This window comes from Erythrolamprus reginae, chromosome 11, assembly GCF_031021105.1.
Source record: "Erythrolamprus reginae isolate rEryReg1 chromosome 11, rEryReg1.hap1, whole genome shotgun sequence".
Classification (NCBI taxonomy): domain Eukaryota; kingdom Metazoa; phylum Chordata; class Lepidosauria; order Squamata; family Dipsadidae; genus Erythrolamprus; species Erythrolamprus reginae.
Window position 1 is genome coordinate 7,347,812 of NC_091960.1, and position 19,393 is coordinate 7,367,204.

Consider the following 19,393-nt stretch of genomic DNA (forward strand, 5'->3'; position numbering starts at 1 on the left):
GGGGCTCAAGGAGGAGCTAGAGAGACTAGGGGAAGCCCAAGACAGGCCCCAATGGAGGTTAGAGAACTTGACTGTGACTTCTTGGCTGGCCCCTGGTTCACATGAAACCCTGGCTCAGGCGTCACTTTGGGAAAGACAGCCATTTGGCTCCCTGCCCTCCATCCAAAGGATAGCTTGGTGTGTTCCCTTCTGCAAACCATCAATGGCGACTATCAGTCAACTGAGGCAGTGATGGGGACTTCCGGGTTTCCAATGGGTGATTAAAAAGGAGTTTTACAAGTGTTTCAGTTTGCAGAACCTCTAGGCCACACAACTGTGTTCTGTCAAGTAGAGATTGTTAAATCGACCATCGATCATATTCATTTTAATTTCCATAATTTCAAATTGAATGTGTTCCACCATGTAGCGATACCAGTTTTGCATTGTCCATTTTGTTGCATCCTGATCGATGAAAATAAAGTTTTATGGCTAGTAGAATTCGAGACCGATCCGTAAAGAACAAATTGGAATCTCTCTACATTTTGCAAACATGTTGACGTTCCTGGTTTTAAAATATTATACATGAGTACACCCTCATTTGGTGGAGGGGTTGAATGATGGTTGCTGGGTGGCGGCAGTACATATCACTGTGCACTGTTTTGTGTTGTGTGTATTTGTTTATATTATAAAAATCAATAAAATTTATTTTTTTAAAAGAGATATTTGTTTTTGAAAAAAATGTGCCTAACTCATCATTATGAAGCTTCTGTTGGGTCTCTTCTTCTTCTCCATCCTGCTAACTACAGGTATGATCAGAGTTGTTGTCTGGTGTGTGTGTGTGTGTGTGTGTGCGTGTGTGTGTGAGTCACTGGACCTAAGGAGGATTTGCCACATTGGCTACTTGTATGGTCTCTTATGGACTGTAAAAACCCTCAAGAATTCCTGAAAGTTGGACTGGTTTTCTGGAAAGAAGAAAGTGGGTGTAGCATCAGAACAGGCCAAAGTTTATCAAATCATATTTAGCTGAAGAAAATTTACCACATTCATCGCCTTTCATGTGATCAGATTTGTCATGGAATAACCACTAACCCAATTAAAAATTGCAAGGTTAAATAACCAAGTGGAATCTGAATTTTATAAAACGTGGTAAAAAGTGTATGAATGGTGGGATTCAAAAAAAAATTAAAAACAAAGATTAATGAAGACAATAAAATAAAGTATGAAATAGCAAATGCATAGTGTTGAATATAATATATTTGAGGAATAACTTGATTGTAATTAATTGAGTTTAATTATTCTAACCACAATTGTATAATTCATAGAAAATATTTGAAATTGCATATTTTTTATGTTAGTATTGAATACAAATAGATATTTTATTGATAAGTTAACTTTTCTGTATTGATCTAAATAGAATTAGTTTTTTCATTTTTGCATTAAGAAGGCTTCTATAATAAGAGGAACAATGGTAGCTCCTATATATGTTAAATGTTGTTTGTTTTGTTTGTCTTATATTTTAAAAAATCAATAAAAATTATTCCAAAAAAAAATTGCAAGGAAAAAGAGGCACAATGAAGATTTCCCCAGTACTTAGATGCCCATAATTATTTCACTGTCACAATTTTTCTTATTTTCTTTCTTGGTTTGACTTTAACCTGCATTGTTAAAAGGATATTTTCCTTTCTTCCTATTTCTTTCTTTATTTTTTGGGGGGGTAGAAATTTTTTATGTTTTTCCTCCACACTTTACAGAAATTCAAATTCACATACCTTCAAATACAATAGAGCATCAATTGCCAAATTCTTAATCCAAATTCTTAATTTTTTATCTGTTTTGTTTCGGTATACATGATTGATCTTGTGCTTCAAAGATTGTTTTCTGTTCTCATTCGGGTTCAAAATGCTATCAAGAATTTCCCTGGGGAAAATTTAGAGACCTACCGTGTTTTCCCAAAAATAAGACACTGTCTTAGTTTAATATTTGCTCCAAAAGTTGTGCTACGTCTTATTTTCGGGGGGGTGCCTTATATTTCTGAAATAAGACAAATTCACAGGCAGAAAAGCTGACACCCCCAAAGAAAGTGTTCCATACGGTACAGTGATTACGGTACGGTACCTGTCAGTATGGCACCCACACATACAAACGACGGCACTTATATGGTACAACAGTATACTCCTGCTATTGCAGCTTCCGGCCACCAGAGGAGCTACAGTCTACGCACTGTAGTGGAGACTGTAATGGCGGTGAGACAGCAGCAGACTGTGTCTGCTGTACTGGACGGTACAAAGCGATGGAAGGGGCCAGCAGGGGACGCCACATTATTACAGTACCGCTATGAACAGCTTTGAATGGTACCGTATGTTTTTCCGCCGTACCGTATGGAAACTTGACTATGCCTTATTTTCGGGGGGTGCCTTATAGTAGCAAATTCTGCAAAACCTCTGACATGCCTTACTTTCGGGGTACGTCTTATTTTTGGGGAAACAGGGTATGCATACCACAGAAGGTCCCGCCTGATTGGCTGAAGAGAAAATGCAAGCCAAGAAAAGGAGGCAATTTCCTGGGTGGAAGGAAGAGCTTTACAAGAGAAGCTTCATCAGGAGGAGCCCAAGGAATGCTGGGAAGAAGGAGGCCAAAGAGGGAGGGGCTTTGCTGCACTCCACCCATTTAATGATAGAGTTCTTCGGAACATTGATGATGTCGCCAATGAAAGGCTTCTCTTTCAGACCTTCATATCTCTTGCAATCAGATTTTGGACTGCACCTTATCATGGTGACGTGGACTGTTGGAGGAAGAGAGAAATTTATTTATGTATTTATTTATTTTATTTGTTTTGTCGAGTATGCATTAGTATTATACAAAGTTATAACTATTATTATTATTATTATTATTATTATTATTATTATTATTATTATTATTAATTAGATTTGTATGCCGCCCCTCTCCGCAGACTCGGGGCGGCTCACAACAGTGATAAAAACAATACATGGTAACAAATCTAATAATTTAAATCTAAAATAACAGTTTTACATTAAAAAGTCTAAAAAAGAAAAAGACCCCAATATATAAAAACATACACACAGTCATATCATACACAAAACTACATAGGCAAGGGGAGATGTCTCAGTTCCCCCATGCCTGATAGCAGAGGTGGGTTTTAAGAAGTTTACTAAAGGCAAGGAGGGTGGGGGCAATCCTAATCTCTGGGGGGAGCTGATTCCAGAGGGTCGGAGCGACCACAGAGAAGGCTCTTCCCCTGGGTCCCGCCAGACGACATTGTTTAGTCGATGGGACCCGGAGAAGACCAACTCTGTGGGACCTAACTGGCCACTGGGATTCGTGCGGGGGTTTGGGGGGGTAATATTTTTTTTATTTTTCTCCCTACAGACTTTTTCAATACATTTGGAAATACTGTATTTTCATATAATAATAAAAACAGTATCAAGTTAGTACATTATTTATAATTAATCTCCCCACAAAAATTATTGGTTCCAAATTAATTACTTCTGGTATCAATCCAACACAAACACACCCCACAAACTTGATCTCTACAAGGAGACCTCACCTACAAAAAGATATTGACAAAATTGAACGGGTCCAAAGACGGGCTACAAGAATGGTGGAAGGTCTTAAGCATAAAACCTATCAGGAAAGACTTCATGAACTCAATCTGTATAGTCTGGAGGACAGAAGGAAAAGGGGGGACATGATCGAAACATTTAAATATGTTAAAGGGTTAAATAAGGTCCAGGAGAGAAGTGTTTTTAATAGGAAAGTGAACACAAGAACAAGGGGGCACAATCTGAAGATAGTTGGGGGAAAGATCAAAAGCAACAAGAGAAAATATTATTTTACTGAAAGAGTAGTAGATCCTTGGAACAAACTTCCAGCAGACATGGTAGATGAATCCACAGTAACTGAATTTAAACATGCCTGGGATAAACATATATTCATCCTAAGATAAAATACAGAAAATAGTATAAGGGCAGACTAGATGGACCATGAGGTCTTTTTCTGCCGTCAGACTTCTATGTTTCTATGTTTCTAATTTTGTCATCTACATATCTAATTTTCTTCTAAATGAATTAAGCTTAATTTTTTTAAAACATTATTAAGTTAATATCCTTCTCCTTTATTTATGTATTGATTGATTGATTGATTTTGTCCAATACACAATGAGGGTTTTAGTGGGTATACACATAGTAAAATACATGATGAAGGTTATAGAGGAGATACTCATAGTAAAATATATCTAAGAAAGAATAGAAGAGAAGTTATAGGAATAGAACGTATCAATGAAAGAATAGAAGAAGAGATATAGGAATAGAAGAAAGGTATAGGAGATATAGGAGAGCAATAGTACAGGGGATGGAAGGCACTCTAGTGCACTTGTACTCGCCCCTTTAGTACTTCAAATATACCATAGTGCCTGTTCCTCCTCCTTCAAGACTACAAACAACAGAACTAGAACTACAACTACAAACAATAGAAAACAGAAAAAAAATTATAATTCAAAAAGGGAAGAGAAAGAACAGAGAAAAGAAGAAAAAGAGAAAAAAGAAGGAACAAGGTAAACAAAAAGAAATAAACAAATTTTATTATTATAGGAATATTAAAACAATATTAAGACAATATAAAAATTAACCAAACCATAACAATGTTTATATACATGATACTGGTAAAAGAGAAATTTTAGGACAGGAGACAGTAGGCACGCTGGTGCACTTATGCACGACCTCTTAGGAATGGGGAGAGGTCAACAGTGGATAGTCTAAGTGTACAGTTTTGGGAGTTAGGTGATGATACTACAGCATCAGGCAGTGAGTTCCATGCATCATCTACTCGGTTACTAAAGTCGCATTTACTGCAGTCGAGTTTAGAGTGGTTTACTTTAATAAGTTTGTATCTGTTGTGCGCTTGTGTGTTGTTGTGGTTGAAGCTGAAGTAGTCGTTGACAGGATGGATGTTGTAGCAGATGATTTTACGGGCTATGCTTTGGTTGTGTTTAAGGTGACATAGTGCTAAGCTTTCCAAAGCTAGGACTGTAAGTCTAGTTGTGTAGGGCAGTGATTTTCAACCTTTTTTGAGCCGCGGCACATTTTTTACATTTGCGAAACCCTGGGGCACATTGAGGGGGGGGGCTAAAAAAAGTTTGGACAAAAAAAATCTCTCTCTCTCTTCCTCCCCTTCACTCTATTTCTTTCTCCCTCCCTCTTTCTCTCCCTTCCTTCCTCTTTCTTTCTCTCTCTCCATCCCTCTTTCTTTCTCTTCCTTCCTTCCTCTCTTTTTTGCTCTCTTTCTCTCTCCCTCCCTACCTCCCTCTATGTCTCTCTCTCTCTCTCCTTCCCTCCCTCTCTTTCTCTCTCTCTCTTCCTTTCTTTCTCTCTCTTGCTCTCTCTCTCTTTCTCTCTTTCTTTCTTTCTCTTGTTTTCTCTCTCTCTCTTTCTTTCTTTCTCTCTCTCTCTTGTTCTCTTTCTCTCTTGCGCGCGCGCTCTTTCTCTCTCTCTCTTTCTTTCTTTCTCTCTCTTGCTCTCTCTCTCTTTCTCTCTCTTTCTTTCTCTTGTTTTCTCTCTCTCTCTTTCTTTCTTTCTTTCTCTCTCTCTTGTTCTCTTTCTCTCTCGCGCGCGCTCTTTCTCTCTCTTGCTTTCTTTCTCTCTTGCTTTCTCTCTCTCTGGCTTTCTCTCTCCCTTGCTTTCTTTCTCTCTGAGCTTCGCGGCACACCTGACCATGTCTCGCGGCACACTAGTGTGCCACGGCACACTGGTTGAAAAACACTGGTGTAGGGTATTCTGTTGAGAGTGGAGGAGTGGAGGGCTCTTCTAGTAAAGTATTTTTTTAAAAGTTCGGGTTCAAGTTCGGCATGCCGAACGTTGCAAAGTTCGGCACAAACCCGAACTTTGCAGGTTCGGTTTGCTCAACACTATTTGTGAGGCTTGCCCGGGGCAGCTTATAACATGTAAAAAACAATAGAAACATCCTAAGTCCAAATTTAAAATCGATTAACTAATGTAAAAAACCCAAATCTTTAAAACATAGTTCACATTCGCCGGTGCATCTTGTAGTCCGAAAAATATGTTAATCAATCCCATTTAGGTGGCTTGTTTTACTCACTTTGTTCGTTAACCTTCAACTCCATCTTCATACAGACATCATTCTTATCAGGACATTCTTCCTTGGGACTAAAGCAAAATGTATTAATTGCTGTACAATCTTCACAATTCAGAGAATTTCCTGTAGAGAAAGGGGAAAAAATTGGAGGGGAGCAAAGAATTATAGAGTAAGAAATGGAGAATCGGAGAGGCTTTCAAGTCGAAAGCAAATCTCCCTCCTCCATCAATTTGAAGAGAATATTATTTTAAGAAGGGCCAGGAGATAAAACTTCAGTTTTATTTTAAAGAGAGATATTCTAGCCAGGATATGTTGTCTGGAATTTCCTAAGGCCCACCTCAGAACCATTTTTCTGGACCAGGGCCAGATAAAAGCCAAATAGTATCCCAAGAATGAGACTCCCTGATGGAAAGGAAACATCCTTTTAACACTGTGAGTTGAAGCCAAATATAGCAGAAAAAGAGAAAAAAACCCTGAAGTTTGGCAATGAAATTGTGTGTAACTAAGAGGAGGGATCGCTGCTGTGCCTCCTTTTCCTTCGGACCCTAATACATGCTTATTTTGGGCTAATTTCTGGTCATATTAAACTTAAATACTTTTTGGTAAACTTTGGTCAGGCATGCAGAACTGGTAGAAAATTTTGGTCACGCAGTAAATGAGGTTGAAGGTGCATAATTTTAGAAAAGCTGTGTGTTTGTGTGTACACATACATATACACTTTACATAGTAGGTAATGCATATTGTTGTGTGTAATATGTATGTACACATATGGCATACATACATAGAATTAAATAGTATATTTTGGATGTTCAGTAATAGTAAATAGAGAGGGAAACTGTATCTCTTTGAGGTGAGGTGGCCAGGCACCCTAACCCTAACCCTTGGCGTGAGTGATGTTAAGTTGGCCACCTTTAAGCCAGTCACATGACCTTTAAGCCACCCCTCTGGTCACATGGCCAGCAAGCCACACCCACAAAATAAACCACGCCCACTGTGTGGTAGTAAAAAAAATTGCCTTCACTGCTTTACACCCACTTTTCCCCCCAGCAAACCACTCCATCTTTGAAGAGTTCTTGAGGCTTTTCACAGTCCCTTAGAAACCCACAAGTATCCAGAGTGGAAGACTCTCTTTATTCCACTGCCCCAACTCCAAGGAAGGCAACCCTGATCATACCTGTAGTAAGCAGGATGGAGAAGAAAAAAACCATCAGAAGCTGCATGATGATGAGTTAGGCATGGAAGTTTTATTTAAACTGTTCACTCTTTGTGTGACCTTGAAGTTCTGCAAAACAAAAAGAACTTGATATGATGACAATGAAATTAAAAGATAAGGAAGACTCGGGAGTATTATGAAATTTGGAACACATTTTATGAACAGTTAGAACGAAGGGGGGAAAAAACTAAATGAGAACAATGAATAAATAAATAACATATATAGGAATGTTAATAGTTGATCGATTAATAGATTTGGCGTATTGGTGTATAACTGAAAATAATAATTTGTATTAAGTATTAGGAAAGATATTAGTAAGGCATAAAATAATTATAAACAGGAAAAAGTATAAGGTATATAACCGTAGTAGTTAATTGGTTGATATGAATTGTCGTAAAAGAAGCCTAAATGAGTATAAATGAGAAGATATCCTTGAATATTAGTATTTAATATTAGTATGTAGATTGTTTATATGGGTTTCTTTGTTTTGTTTTGTAAGTGTTATTTTTTGTTTTATTTTTGTATGTAATGTATGTATTTCTTTTTTGCAATGTTTTTAAAATGTATATAACTTAATAAAAAATAGTTTATTTTAAAAGGAAATTCTGCAAAACAGCATACAAAGCGTCCACAGACAAAAAAAAAGAGAATATGAAACACTTGTAACCCCCCTAAATTTTGCTAATACTGTCCAAAGTCAATGCAATCCTAAAATGTATTAACAGCGGGATACAATCAAGATCATGTGAGTTACTCATACCACTCTAAAAAGCCTTAGTAAGACCACACCTAGAGTACTGCATTCAGTTATGGTCACCACGCTATAAAAAAGATGCCCCCAATAATCTGGGTCCTCCTTTTAACGTCCCCGGAAGGATGGAAGGCTGAGTCAACCTTGAGCCTGTCGGGATTTGAACTGCCAAATTGCAGGCAGTCAGCAGTCAGCAGAAGTAGACTGCAGTACTGCACTCTAACCACCGCGCCACCACGGCTCATTATAATCTTGATGTATGGCTTGTTAGGAAATTTAGGAAAGAATTCCAGTTCACTCCACAGCAGCGGTGGGAGGACGCTTCTGCGCAGGCACCAACCACAAGCAAAATTATTTAGAACCTGCTATTGCTCCACTGATATCACAGTCAGATTTCATCAGAAATTCAACACCGGATGGCAAAAGTTTAACTGGAAGGAATACCCTCCTTGCCCTACCCTTCCCGGTTATTAGCAAATGCGTCTCCTGATGGCACCGAGGTTTAGTTTAGTTTAGTTTATTTAGATTTGTATGAATTATGGGTGTGGGCAGTCATGCATGCGCGATAGCATGCACATATGCTCTTTCAGCACCCGAGGGGAAAAAGGTTCACCATCTAGAAAGCTTAGAACTATAACTCCTTAAACATGATCTAAGTATTGCCCACAAGATCATATGCTGCAACGTCCGGCCTGTCAGCGACTACTTCAGTTTCAACCACAACAACACAAGAGCACACAATAGATTCAAACTTAATATTAATCACTCCAAACTTGACTGTAAAAAATACGACCTTAGTCATCGAGTTAGTCAAAGCATGGCACTCCTGACCGGACTCCGTAGTGTCATCCCCTAGCCCCCAACATTTTACTCTTAAACTATCCACGGTTGACCTCTCCAGATTCCTAAGAGGTCAGTAAGGGGCGTGCATAAGTGCACTAGTGTGCCTTCCATCCCCTGTCCTATTGTCTCTCCTATATCTTATATTTTATTTATTTATTTTATTTATTTATTTATTAGATTTGTATGCCGCCCCTCTCCGAAGACTCAGGGCGGCTAACAACAATGAAGAAAACAATGTAACAAATCTCACATTAAAAAGTAATCTAAAAAACCCCAATTTAAGAAACCAATCATACCAACAAGCATACCATGTATAAATTCTATAAGCCTAGGGGGAAGGGAGAAAAAATGTTCAATTCCCCCATGCCTGACGACAGAGGTGGGTTTTGAGGAGCTTGCGAAAGGCAAGGAGGGTGGCGGCAACTCTGATATCTGGGGGGAGCTGGTTCCAGAGGGTCGGGGCCGCCACAGAGAAGGCTCTTCTCCTGGGTCCCGCCAAATGACCTTGTTTAGTCGACGGGACCCGGAGAAGGCCAACTCTGTGGGACCTAACCGGTTGTTGGGATTCGTGCGGCAGGTTCATTCATCCCCTGCCAAAACCATGCTACTTATTACTTAATCGGGCGTCAGTAAATAAAGGGATTGGCAGGAGTGTTCGCCCTTTCTTTCTCCTTCTGTAAAACCAGTTCCTTCTGCTTTCGGAGTCCTCCGAGAGCCAAGAATGCCAGATTCAGCTTGACAAGTATTTATTTGTTCGTTAGATGTCTATGCCGCCCTTCTCGAGGTGACTCAGGGTGGTGTACAACATTTTAAATACAACAATATATGTAATATACATTTCCCTACGAAACTAGATTTACAATCCTGGGTCTTGAAAGCTTAGAACTACGACGCCTTATTAAACATGATCTAAGTATTGCCCACAAGATCATATGCTGCAATGTCCTGTCTCTCAAAGACTACTTCAGCTTCAACCACAACAACACAAGAGCACACAACAGATTCAAGCTTAATATTAACCGCTCCAAACTTGACTGTAAAAAATACGACTTTAGTAATTGAGTTGTCGAAGCCTGGAACTCTGTAGTATCATCCCCTAACCCCCAACACTTTACCCTTAGACTATCCACAGTTGACCTCTCCAGATTCCTAAGAGGTCAGTAAGGGGCGTACATAAGCGCACTAGAGTGCCTTCCGTCCCCTGTCCTATAGTCTCTCCTATATATCATACATCTTCTCTACTATATCTCTATGAGTTTCATTGTATATTATTGTGCATTAGACAAAATAAATAAATAAAAATATAAATTACTAAAAGTGTTAAAAACCCTGTGACAGTCATACACATCCAATTCAGTCATTCATACATGGTATTGGCTGGAGATAATCTCATCACTAACGGCCCCCGTGCCTGCCGGCAGAGGTGGGTCTTCAAAACTTTGTGAAAGACCAGTAGGGAGTTCATTCCAGAGTGTAGGGGCCACCACAGAGAAGGCTCTTCCCTTAGGCCCTGCCAGCCCACGAGACCTGGAGAAGACCTCTGTGGGACCTAACCGGCAGCTTGGATACATGAGGCAGAAGACGGTCCTGAAGGTAGTATGGCCCTATATGATATATCTTATATCATATATACCACTTATCTCTCTTTTTTGGGGGGGGGGGGGGGGTTATAAAGTTTTCTTTACTTTTTCTCCAACATATAGTAGAAACAACATAAGCAGTTAAAAAAAACCCCACTGAATCAGTGCCTGAAATAATATCTCTGACTCTGAAGGTAGCTGATAAATGTAGGATGCCATGGCTCCACTTAGGAAGCAACACTGATTGACAGTCAATTTCACATGGTGTTGCACTTAGGCCACAAACACACAAGCCCTCAAAGGCTAATACTCACTGCGTATTCCTCCACTTCTTCGACACTGTTACTCTGGTTTCTACTCTTTTGTGTGTCCTACTGCTGGTCAGCAGCCACTTTATCTACTCTATTATCTTACTTTGGACTGCTTTTACAAACAATCACACCTCCTTCCCTTTCTCCAGAATTCCCAAACCTCCACATCACCTCTGTGCTCAGCTTTTATAACAGTGCTTCTCAATTATTTTCTGTTATGCCTGCCTCCGGGAAGAAGTAAATATTTCGTGCGCCCTCCAACTCTCCGCCGGGACAATTATTTCCAATATTTGGCACGTTTTCACTGAAAAAAACTTGAGCGGTTTATAAGCATGATTGGGGTGTTTAAATGACACCTTAATTTATTTGGCTTCCTGCTGTCTGCTGCCAACATTTTTAGACACATTAAACATACCGGTCTTTCCTCGTTGTAGTCAAAGTGAAGCCAAGCACTACATACACTTCATCATATCTCCTCATCTTTGTTTTTCAAAGACTTGGGTTTATCTCATAATCTCCATCTCTCTCTTCCTTCCTTTCCCTCAAAACAGTTGAAGTTAACAGTTAGGGTCATCTAAAGGTTAGTTTCACTTTAGCAGAGTGAAGTTAACAGTTAGGGTCATCTAAAGGTTAGTTTCACTTTAGAATAGAATAGAATAGAATTTTTATTGGCCAAGTGTGATTGGACACACAAGGAATTTGTCTTGGTGCATATGCTGTCAGCGTACGTAAAATAAAATATACATTTGTCAAGAATCATGTGGTACAACACTTAATGATTGTCATAGGGGTCAAATAAGCAATGAAGAAGCAATATTAATAAAAATCTTAGGATATAAGCAACAAGTTACAGTCATACAGTCAACATGGGAGGAAATGGGTGATAGGAATGATGAGAAAAACTAGTAGAATAGAAGTGCAGATTTAGTAAAAAGTCTGACAGTGTTGAGGGAATTATTTGTTTAGTAGAGTGATGGCGTTCGGAAAAAAACTGTTCTTGTGTCTAGTTGTCTTGGTGTGCAGTGCTCTGTAGCGACGTTTTGAGGGTAGGAGTTGAAACAATTTGTGTCCAGGATGTGAGGGGTCAGTAAATATGTTCCCCGCCCTCTTTTTAGCAGAGTGAAGTTAACAGTTAGGGTCATCTAAAGCAGGGGTCTCCAACCGCCGGTCCGCGGACCGGGACCGGGCCGTTGGGGGTTTTCAGCCGGTCCGCGGCGCCAGGGCCCCCTCGGCCTTTCCGCGCTGCCCACCGCCCGCCCGATTTGCCCCCTCTGCTCCTCTGCCACCTCCTGCCTTTCACCGCAGCTCCTCCCGCACCCGGAACGCACGCCCTGCCCGCCTCACATTTGCCGAGAGGACTTTCGCCCCGGGCTCTCAGCAAGGGGGCTGCATGAGAGGCGGGGCCGGCGGAAGGTGATATTCAATGTCGGGGGCGCACGGGCGGTTTTGCGCGCGCTCCCTATCTCCCTGCTAGCCCACTCGGAATACTGTATTCAAAATAAGAAAAGCCTTCGCCGGCAAAGGCTTTTCTTATTTTGAATACGTATTCCGAGTGGGCTAGCAGGGAGATAGGGAGCGCGCGCAAAACCGCCCGTGCGCCCCCGACATTGAATATCACCTTCCGCCGGCCCCGCCTCTCATGCAAACCCCCTTGCTGAGAGCCCGGGGCGAAAGTCCTCTCGGCAAATGTGAGGCGGGCAGGGCGTGCGCGCGTCACCGCTGAGAAGAACGGAGAGAGAACGAGAGTGAGTGAAAGCAACAGACAGCAAGATAGAGAGAAAGTGAGAAAGAGAGAGTGAGAGAAAGGGGGGGAGAGAAAGAGATAGCAAGAGAGAGAGAACAAGAGAGAGAAAGAGCGTGAGAAACAAAACAAGAGAGAAAGAGTGAGAGAGAGAGAAAGCAAAAGAGACAGAAAGAAAACAAGAGAGAGAAAGTGAGAAGAAGAGAGAGAAAGAGGGGGAGAGAGAGAGAAAGAGAGAGGGGGGAGAGAGAGAAAGAGAGGGAGAAAGAGAGGGAAAGGGGGGAGAGATAGCAAGAGAGGGAGAGAGAAAGAGAGAGGGAAAGGGGGAGAGAGGGGGGAGAGAAAGAGGAGATAAAGGAAGAGGAGAGAGAGAAAGGAAGAGAAAGAAAGAAAGAGGGATAGAAAGAGAGAGTGAGAGATGCTCAGTGAGCCTTTCTTTGAAGTTGCCTTTCTTTCTTTCTTTCTTTCTCTTTCTTTCTTTCTTGCTCTTTTTCTTTCTCTCTTTTACCTTTCCTTCCTCTATTTCTTTTCTTTCTCCTTCCTACCTTCTTCCCTCCCTCCCTCCAGTCCTTCCTCTCTTACTCTCCCCTTTCATAAGTTTCCTTGCTTCCTTCCTCTGTTCCTGTCCCTTCCCTCTTTCCTTCTTTCTTCCTTCCTTCCTTCCTTTCCTCCCTTCCTTTCCTCCCTCCATTTCTTGCTTTCCTTTTCCTTCCTCCCTTCTTTCCTCCCTCATTCCCTTCTTTCACTCCTTCCTCTCTTACTCTCCCCTTTCACACCTTTCTTTGCTTCTTTGCACCCTTCTTCTGTTCCTGTACCTTCCCTCTTTCCTTCCTTCCTTCCCACCCTCCGTCCATTCATTCACCCATTCCTCTCTTGATCGCCCCTTTTACGGCGCCGCTGACAGCTAGCTCCCCCCCCCCCACCGGGCCATGGAAAACTGGTCTAGCTGAAAGCCGGTCCCTGGTGCAAAAAAGGTTGGGGACCTCTGATCTAAAGGTTAGTTTCACTTTAACAGGGCTTAACACAACTATATTATACAGTATTCTATACCAGTGTTTCCCAACCTTTTTTGAGCCGCGGCACATTATTCATATTTTCAAAATCCTGGGGAACATTGAGGAGGGGGGGCAAAAAAAGTTTGGACAAAAAAATCTCTCTCTTCCTCCCTTTCGCTCTATTTATCTCTCTTGCTATCTCTCTTGCTATCTCTCTCTCTCTGCCTCTCTTGCTATCTCTCTCTCTCTCTCTCTCTCTCTCTCTCTCTGTCTCTCTCTCTCTCTTTCTACCACGCTGACAACAGCGGCATCAGGTAGTAGCCAAGGGTGGTGGCAGAGCGGCTGACTGCGAGCGGGAGCCCTCTCTCTCTCTTGTTGTCTCTCTTTCTTTCTCTCTCTCTCTCTGTCTCTCTGGCTATCTCTCTTTCTTTCTCTCTCTTTCTCTGTCTCTCTTGCTATCTCTCTCTTTCTCTCTCTCTTTCTTGCTATCTTTCTCTCTCTCTCTCTGTTTCTCTTGCTATGTCTCTCTTTCTCTGTCTCTCTCTCTCTGCCTCTCTTGCTATGTCTTTCTTTCTTTCTCTCTCTCTCTCTCTCTCTCTCTCTCTCTCTCTCTTTCTACCATGCTGACAACAGCGGCATCAGGCAGTAGCCAAGGGTGGTGGCAGAGCGGCTGACTGCGAGCGGGAGCCCTGACGGCGGCAGCTGGATGTGCTGCTGGACACCATATATGCTGGCGCTGCACTGGGCATGGACGTGGGGATGGCACCTCCGGTCCAGCCAGCGAGCCAGTGCCAGCCCCGCAGCACCAGCATGTACGTCTCCAGCAGCACGTCCAACCGCCACCATTGGTGCCTCCACTCTGGAGCTCCCTCTCGCTGCCACAATCTCCCCGCGACTGCCTGGGGCCGCTGCAGCTGGCACCCTACTGCTCCCACCGCCAGTGCCCTCCCGCCGGGCCACAAAGGACACTTGCCGCCGACGCCAGGGAAGCTCCAGCTGGGCAGGGTGCTGCCAATGCCTCCGACCTGGAGCTCCCACTCACAGCTGTCCTCCGGCTACTGCCCGATGCCGCTGTTTCCGGCGCTCTCCTGCTGGGCCCCAAAGAAGGAAGGCGGGAAAAAGGAGGCACGAAGAATGAAGCTCTCCTTTTTCCCGCCTTCCTTCTTTGGGGCCCAGCAGGAGAGCGCTGGCAACAATGGCATCGGGCAGTAGCCGGGGGACAGCTGCGAGTGGGAGCTCCAGGTCGGAGGCACCGGCACCAGCAGCACCCCGCCCAGCTGGAGCTTCCCTAGGAGCTTCGCGGCACACCTGACCGTGTCTCGCGGCACACTAGGGTGCCGCGGCACACCAGTTGGGAAACGCTGTTCTATACATAGGGACACTACAACCATCCTAAAAAAATGCAGGGTTTTGAAATGCTGCAAATTTTGATCAGGTGATTGTGGGAATGCTGCAGAGGATATAAGTCACATTTTGGGGGGGGGGGGGGGTTGGGGGGCAATTACAATCTGCTGTTTGGATTGGTTGGGGACAGCCACAATCCAATGTTTCCAGCTAAGACCCTTTTGTGCCAATCTGTTAAATGTGCCAATCACTCCCACCATCTGAGGACAAACATGAGCATAAATAAAGGAGAACAGTCAGTTCTAAATCTCTGTCTTTGGCATAGAATTCCAGAGGGGAAAATATCCTTATTAAAAAGAAGAGCTTAGTCCAAAGAACCCCACCCTTCTTTCTTCCTGAAGTCACAAGGACCAGCTGCATAAAAGAGACAGCATCTTTGCAAATTTGGTCCCCCAATGAGGTACTCGTGCATCCCTTGAGACGGCTGTGATGTCACACAAAGCCAAGGCACACTTGACAAAGAGTCAGATGGGGGAAGAAACCCAGGTTTCTGAAATCCAAAGGATTTGCATTAATGAATGAGTCTTTCTCTGAAATGACAAGACAAGGGCGTATTTTTGCTTTATGGCTTGTTAAAAAAATTTGGAAGAGAATCCTAACTTGCTCCACAGGTATTGCTGCCAGTTTTGAGACAAAATTCATTCCTGCAAGTCACATGGAATCTGCTGTTCCATCCAAGTGGAGGCATTCCCATCCTCCAGCTATCCCTCCCCTGTTATGATTAACAAATGCCTCTCCGGTTTGTGGAAGGTTTTTTGCTCAAAGATAGCCAAAATCACGCTTATTTTTGCTTTGGCAAACGTAATCGTTTGACCTTCCAGGTAAATGTATTTCAGCCCGCAAGGTTCTCTCTCCTCCTTTCTCCTTTGCAAAAACAGGTTCTGCCATGAGCCAGGAATGCCAGAACTGAATAATCAAATTATCACAGATAATCCCCACTCGGTTAAAGACCTTGGTATACTAATAACAAAAGATTTAAGTGCCAAAGCCCACTGCAACAATATAGCCAAGAAGGCTTCAAGAGTTGTAAACCTAATCCTACGTAGCTTCTGCTCTGGCAATCTCATAATGCTTACCAGAGCTTACAAAACTTTTGCCAGACCCATCCTCGAATACAGGTCATCTGTTTGGAACCCATATCGCATCTCAGACATTAACACCCTTGAAAATGTGCAAAGATACTTCACCAGAAGAGCCCTTCACTCCTCCACTCGAAATAGAATACCCTATGAGACTAGACTTTCAATCCAGGGCCTAGAAAGCTTAGAACTAAGACGCCCTAAACAAGATCTAAGTATTGCCCACAAGATCATATGCTGCAACGTCCTGCCTGTCGGCAACTACTTCAGCTTCAACCACAACAACACAAGAGCACACAACAGATTCAAACTTAATATTAACCGCTCCAAACTTGACTGTAAAAAATATGACTTCAGTAACCGAGTTGTCAAAGCATGGAACTCATTACCGGACTCCATAGTGTTATCCCCAAACCCCCAACAATTTATCTTTAGATTATCTATGGTTGACCTATCCAGATTCCTAAGAGGTCAGTAAGGGGCAAGTACAAGTGCACTAGAGTGCCTTCCGTCCCCTGTCCTATTGCTCTCCTATATCTGCTATACCTTTCTTCTATTCCTATATCTCTTCTTCTATTCTTTCATTGATATGTTCTATTACTATATCTTTTTTCTATTCTTAATTATATTTTACTATGAGTATCTCCTCTATAACCTTCATCATGTATTTTCCTATGTGTGTGTGTGTGTGTGTGTGTGTGTATATATATATATATATATATACCCCTATATATATATATATATATACCCCCACTAAAACCCTCATTGTGTATTGGAATAAACAAACAAACAAAACAACAACAACAAACAAACAAACAAACGCCTCTCTGGTTTGTGGAAGGTTTTTTGCTCAAAGCTAGCCAAAATCATGCTTATTTTTGCTTTGACAAATTTAATTGTTTGACTTTCCAGGTAAATGTTTGTCAGCCCGGAGGGTTCTCTCTCCTCCTTTCTCCTTTGCAAAAACAGCTTCTGCCATGAGCCAGGAATTCCAGATTAGGCTTGAAAAGGTTTTTTTTTCCCTTCCGAAAACTGTTTTGAAGAAATGTAAATGATGAATGTCACCTGAGTTGTGGTTGCCCTCTGCTGGTCAGAGGGTCAAACGGGATCCCCAGCATGAGAATTCAAGAATTAGAAGTGACCATTTAAGTCAGAGTATCTTCAAATTTGTCAATTTTAAGACTTGTTTGTTTGTCAAACATGTATAGGATAGTAGTTTGTATATGTCCAAAGATACTTCACAAGAAGAGCCCTTCATTCCTCCACTCGAAACAGAATACCCCACGAAACTAGACTTTCAATCCTGGGTCTTGAAAGCTTAGAACTACGATGCCTTAAACATGATCTAAGTATTGCCGACAAGATCATATGTTGCGATGTCCTGCCTGTCAAAGACTACTTCAGCTTCAACCACAACAACACAAGAGCATACAACAGATACAAGTTTAATATTAACCGCTCCAAACTTGACTGTAAAAAATATGACTTTAATAATCGGGTTGTCGAAGCGTGGAACTCCTTACCGGACTCTATAGTATCATCCCCTAACCCCCAACATTTTACCCTTAGACTATCCACGGTTGACCTCTCCAGATTCCTAAGAGGTCAGTAAAGGGCGTATATAAGCGCACTAGAGTGCCTTCCGTCCCCTGTCCTATAGTCTCTCCTGTATCTCGTATTTCTTCACTACTATATCCTCTATAACCTTCATTGTGTATTATTGTGTATTGGACAAAATGGATAGATAGATAGATAGATAGATAGATAGATAGATAGATAGATAGATAGATAGATAGATAGATAGATAGATAAAATAGGTACGTACAGATATGACATATATACATAGGATTCAATAATATATTTTGGATGTTCAGTACTAGTAAATAGAGAGGGAAATTGTATCTCGTTGAGCCCATTGAGGCGAGGAGAGGCCAGGCACCCTAACCCTAACCTTTGACATGAGTGACGTCAAGTTGGCCACACCCACCTAGTCATATGACCATCCAGTCACATAACCACCCAGCAATCCCCACCCAATCACGTGACCATAAAGCCACTCCCGCCAATCACATGACCACCAAGCCACACCCACCATCACATGACCATCAAGCCATGCCCACAAAATAAGCCACGCCCACAGAATGGCAGTAAAAATAATTGGAACCCATCCCTGTTGTAATTCCTACTACCAGAGAAGCATCGATTTTTTTCTATCAGTCTTGGGCTTGTTTCGGATGCTTTTGCAAGCAAACCCCAACATTTCCACACAACGCTGGTCTGCTCAGGTTTTATAACCAAAGCTGCTTAGCTGTCTAGGGAGAGGGACAGAGCAACAGCAATACAGGTTGCTCATCTTCTCCCATCCGTCACTCAAATAGTTGGATAAAACCCAGCCCTTGTCATACCGTCTTCCCACATAATGCCTCTTTAAATCTTCTCTGACAATTCCTGACATTGTTCAGACCATTGTGCTCTGTGGGGTTTCTGTTTTTCTTGCTAAGTCTTTTAACGTTTGGGCAATAATGGAGGAATAAGGAATAATCCCTTGTTGATATCTGCTAAATCCAGAAAAGAACAAAGAACTTTGTTGTCCTTCTGTTTCAGCGCTTCTGCTATTTCCTGCTAAGGTTTTATCTCCTCTTTGCCAAACAGGTACCCCAAGTATTGGTTTTTCTGAAATCCAGATACTGGGGCGGGTTCCTCTTACCTTTTCCTACTGCTACATTGTGTGCCCATTGCAAACTTTCACATGCGCTATGCTTGCGTGCATGTGTATGCTAAGGTTTTATCTCCTCTTTGCCAAACAGGTACCCCAAGTATTGGTTTTTCTGAAATCCAGATACTGGGGCGGGTTCCTCTTACCTTTTCCTACTGCTACATTGTGTGCCCATTGCAAACTTTCACATGCGCTATGCTTGCGTGCATGTGTATGCTAAGGTTTTATCTCCTCTTTGCCAAACAGGTACCCCAAGTATTGGTTTTTCTGAAATCCAGATACTGGGGCGGGTTCCTCTTACCTTTTCCTACTGCTACATTGTGTGCCCATTGCAAACTTTCACATGCGCTATGCTTGCGTGCATGTGTATGCTAAAGTTTTATCTCCTCCTTGCCAAACAGGTACCCCAAGTATTGGTTTTTCTGAAATCCAGATACTGGGGCGGGTTCCTCTTACCTTTTCCTACTGCTACATTGTGTGCCCATTGCAAACTTTCACATGCGCTATGCTTGCGTGCATGTGTATGCTAAAGTTTTATCTCCTCCTTGCCAAACAGGTACCCCAAGTATTGGTTTTTCTGAAATCCAGATACTGGGGTGGGTTCCTCTTACCTTTTCCTACTGCTACATTGTGTGCCCATTGCAAACTTTCACATGCGCTATGCTTGCCTGCA

The 19,393-nt window shown here is 42.2% G+C and overlaps 1 long non-coding RNA gene across 1 annotated transcript; it reads right to left on the reverse strand.

Annotated features, from left to right (window-relative positions):
- Positions 1–1,659: 1,659 nt before the first annotated feature.
- Positions 1,660–6,210, reverse strand: LOC139174555 (uncharacterized). The gene is made up of 2 exons (XR_011560369.1): positions 6,091–6,210; positions 1,660–2,761 (listed from the first exon to the last, which is right to left on the reverse strand). It is a non-coding gene; the product is annotated as an uncharacterized lncRNA (long non-coding RNA).
- Between the last annotated feature and the right edge of the window lie 13,183 nt (positions 6,211–19,393).